This window comes from Ailuropoda melanoleuca, chromosome X (assembly GCF_002007445.2).
Source record: "Ailuropoda melanoleuca isolate Jingjing chromosome X, ASM200744v2, whole genome shotgun sequence".
Lineage (NCBI taxonomy): Eukaryota > Metazoa > Chordata > Mammalia > Carnivora > Ursidae > Ailuropoda > Ailuropoda melanoleuca.
In genome coordinates this window covers 97474766-97479494 of record NC_048238.1, presented here as the reverse complement: position 1 = coordinate 97479494, position 4729 = coordinate 97474766, and positions in this window count along the sequence as shown.

Sequence of the window (4729 nt, the reverse complement as noted above, 5' to 3'; positions counted from 1 at the left end):
CTGTCCTGCCGGTGGCTCTCCTCGGCTTGCTTCTCGGACACGATCTCCTCGTCCATGGCTCTCGCCTCTCCGCCGGCGCCTTCCGAAGCCCCGGCCCAGCCAAAGACGCCCACTGCGAGGAGCAACCAGAGCGGCCGCATGATCGGACCACTCCCCGAGGGCTCACGGGAAAGGGGCGGGGCCCCAGGGAAGCCGTCGAAGCGCGCGCCGCCGCGGCGGCCGCCGCCGCCCTTAAAGGGGACGCGACACTCCCGGCTCGCTTGGCCCCATCCCTTTGCCCTTTGGGCCTCCATCGCACCGGCTCCCCTCCAGCCCCGGACACGCACACTCAGGTGCTGCCAGGGAACGAAAGGCTGTCGCATCTAGCCCACGGCCTTCTGGAAAAGAAACCTCAGCTCGGCGTAATCAAGCAGAGGCGGATCGAGCTAGGTCTACTTTGGTCCTAGTCTTAGAGCTCTCAGGGGAATCGAGCTTTCATAACCCATCTCAATATTGTCCCCCAGTGTCTCTTAACTGGATAAGAAGTTGTCCCCTTGGGGGACGCCTAGAACTCCATCTCTGTCATTTAAATCGGATTCTCCTTGTTCTGTCCTCTCTGGGAAAAAACCAACAACACTGCAGTAGTTCATGAAAGAGTTGACTCAAAGGCAGGGAATATGCGTGTGTCTCTGTACGGTTCAGTTTTCCTTACATGTAAACCACCCGAGATGCGAGCCATCTCTCACATCAGGAACCTGTACAGACACCCGTCCATCTCGCAAAGAAGATTCAATCCGTGTGTGCTCAAATTTACTCGAACTCCAAGCACTGCTCTCTCTTCCCAAAGAGGAAATCTTTTGAGGTGTGGCGCATTTCTCCTTCTCCTCTTGCTTCTTTTTCCTGCTGTTCTAACGCAAATTTCCCCAGCTCGGAAGTCACGGTTGACACCATCTCTCATCTCTCCTCCTGGAGGAGTATTTTCTCTACTCTCAGTCTCTCCACCTGGCACACCAAAAGATTCACAGTTCTCACCTCTTCCAGAACACTGGCTTCCTGTTTTCACCATACTTACGAAATCACACCTTAGTCTGTGTGGGCTTTCTGTTTTCTCTAGACTTTCATTTCTACCTCTACATGAATGCATTACAAATCCCAAGCCCTGACGTGCCGCTCTCCCTTCAGGCCTCTACCTGTGGGATACTGAGCACATCCTCTTGAAGGACCTACCCAGCTCAAAAATTAGAACTGCTTTGAAATGAGGTCGTTTCCCTGTTACAAACATGAATTCTTTCTCAGATTTTGCATATCATCAATGGTACTATCAATCCAAATCCTATCATTCTGCCTAGAAGTCCTGATTCTTAAATGCTGTCTTCTCATGGCTATATCATCTCCTTGCTGAGACAAATAACATCCAGGCAACTCCAAGCTACCCCATTCTGGATTCACTCCCACTAACCAGCTCTTTAAGTTCTGTGAGGATAGTGAGCTTAAAAAAAAAAAGAAAAGACCCAGAGCAGGTGTTCAACTCCAAATTCTGTCCCTGGCAGGTCAGGAACTATCCCAGGGACTGTGAGCCCATTTTCTCCCGTTAGTACCTGGGTCTGTGTGTACTGTCCCAAGAAATCTCTTGGCTGCCTGTCCCCTATACCCTGGCTCCAGCCTAACCACACTGCCCTGTGCACACAGGGCTGGCCCTTAAGAAACCCAGGTAAGGATCCTTCCCAGTCTCTCCACTGCCCCCTTCCCCAGACCTAGCTTGATCACCCCCAGAAGACCTAGCAAATTAGTTTACCTGTTTCTTCAGGCCTGACCACCTAACCCAAGGCTGTTTTGCCTCAACACAAAACCGTTTTTCAGTCTCTTAGTGTTTGAAACTTGAAAACAAATCAAAACAAAACCAAAGTCAGAGATTGCTTGCCTGACCACAGTAAGCAAATGTCTTCAAGCACCAGACTCTACCTGTGTTTAGAGGCCCCAGCGATTTAATATGCCTTCTCATCCAGCCACCTCTTCACATCACAGTTCCGGGAGGAATCTTTAAATGGCAATAACTCTACTGAGCGGGCCAATCCCCATGAGTTTTGGCTCCCTTGAGAATGTACCCCTTTCTCAATCCAACCCAGTTGCTGCCCTGATGTCCCCTCCTTTAACGGGTACTTGAATCCAACCCAGGACATCACCTGCTCTGAGGCTGTTTCAGGCGGTGCTATTTATCTTCTTGCCACCCTGCTGTCATACACACGAACTCATACATACATGCAACACACACCCCGTATCATGTGGCCTGAAGGAGCTGCCACTCAGCTCACTTCCCCATTGTTGTTCCAAGCTCCTCACTCCTCCAGCCTTCATTTTAAGCTCTAACGCTCTCCATTCCTTGTCACCTAATGACTTCCTGGTCACTCCTGTACATTCACAGAGGATGTGGGCATCTGGGTCACAGCACCTCCCCACACCCCCACCCCAGCCCTGCCTTCATCCTGGCTGATTCGATGCCCATCCTGATAAATCACCTGGAATCTAAGCCATGCCTTCCTTTTCACTGCGAAAATCAAGACCTCAAGAAAATAGTCCTCACGTTCCTTACCCTGCCACCTACTTAGGTATTCTGTTAGTGCTCCTCCTTTCTTCCTCCCCTCCAGCCTCAGTGAAAGAGATGTTTCCTCCTCCCTTATGAAACATACACTGCAATCTGTACTCTGAGTTCCATCACCTCCTTCCTGCCTCTTCCAGGATCTACTTCAACCATCATCTCCCTCCACCATCTTCAATGGCTCCTTGTACACCAGCTTTCTTTTTATTGAAGTCTGGTGGACACACAGTGTTACATTATCAGTTTCAGGCATATCACATAGTGATTCCACAAGTCTGTACATTATGCTGTGCTCCCCACAAGTGTAGCTGCCCTCTGTCACCATGCAACGCTATTACAATACCACAGACTATATTCCCTATGCTGTCGCTTTCATCCCCGTGACTCATTTATTACAAAACTGGCCCACCATCTCTTCCTGTTCTCCAAAACCACTTCCAGATCTCTTCTGAGAAGCAGGCCTTTGTCTACACCTGCCTCCACTAGCACATTAGTTTTCTCTCCCCATCAGAGATGAGGTTCTCCAACTCTCTACACTCTCATCTGCTAGTCCAGAGATTAGCAATTTACAGCCAATGGAATCTGGTCTGCCACCTGTTTTTGGTATGGCCTGGAACTAGGAATGCTTTATACATTTTTTTAAATGGCTGAACAAAAATCAAAAGAAGAACATTTTGTGACACATGAAAATGATGTGAAATTCACATTTCGGTGTCTATCAGTAAAGGTTTATTGGACACTGCCCTGCCCATTTGTTTACCTAGGTCTGTGGTGCCTTTTGCACTACAAGGCGGAGTTAAGTAGCTGCCAAAGAGACCCTAGAGTCTGCAAATAGCCTAAACTATTTACTGTCTGGTCCTTTATGGGAAAGGTTTGCTGACCTCTGCCTTGATCTCCAACTGTCCTTCCATACTTCTACTGGAGGGAACTTTCTGAAGCACAAATCTGTTTATAAATAGCACAGCCCTGCTCCAAACCCTCCAGTGATCCCACTGTTGTCAGTTCTGGCTCCTTAGCCTGGCATATGATGTTCTGTAAGCCCCGACTCCCGACCGCTTCTCCACCTCTCCCCCAAATAGCTTTTGCTTCAGCCATTTTGCAGTTTCCGGAATGCATCACGTGGTTTTGTACACATACTTGCCTTTCCATGTGCTCCCTCTGCTTGAATGTCCTTCAACCCTTTCCTCACCTAACCTCTGCTCCTCTGACAAAACTCAGTATAAAAAAGTCACTAAACTGGGGCACCTGGGTGGCACAGCCGTTAAGCGTCTGCCTTCGGCTCAGGGCGTGGTCCCGGCGTTATGCGATCGAGCCCCACATCAGGCTCCTCCGCTAAGAGCCTAAGAGCCTGCTTCTTTCTCTCCCGCTCCCCCTGCTTGTGTTCCCTCTCTCCCTGGCTATCCCTATCTCTGTCGAATAAATAAATAAAATCTTTTTTAAAAAAAAGTCACTAAGCTTTCCAGGATGCCCTCAGGCTGAGTTTGGGGCCCCTTGTATGAGCTCCCACAGCCCAGTGGGCAACTCTCTTAGCCCCCATGAAATATTGTCATGCTTGATTTACATGTTTGTTACTCCACAGCCACAGGTCACAGTTACTCTGAGGGCAGGAAACCAGGCATTACTTATTTCTTTACTGACAGCCTCTAGCATAAGGTCTAACCAAAATAGGTATTCAATGAAACACATCGGAGGGGCGCCTGGGTGGCTCAGTCGGTGAAGTGTCTGTCTTTGGTTCAGGTCCTGATCCCAGGGTGCTGGGATCAAGCCCTGCCTCAGGCTCTCTGCTCAGCAGGGAGCCTGCTTCTCCCTCTGCCTGCTGCTCCCCCTCACTTGTGTGCACTCTCTCTCTTTCTCTCTGTTAAATAAATAAAATCTTAAAAAAAAAACACATCTGGGCATCAATGAATGTCTTTCAAATTTAACGGAAGACCAAGGAATGCTCCATGTTTGAAGATGACATTAAATTCTCTTAGGGACATAGTCTCAGTTCAGGGATTAAAGCGAAAGAGGATTTTACAGTACTGGGTACAGAGTAAGTGTTCAGTAAATACTTGATCACTGAGAAGTGTAGGTAAGTTTAGGCCAGTGGTTAGCACAGTCCTTGGCTCACTGGAGGTGCTTGATAAACACTGAATTGATTCATTCCTGTACTGG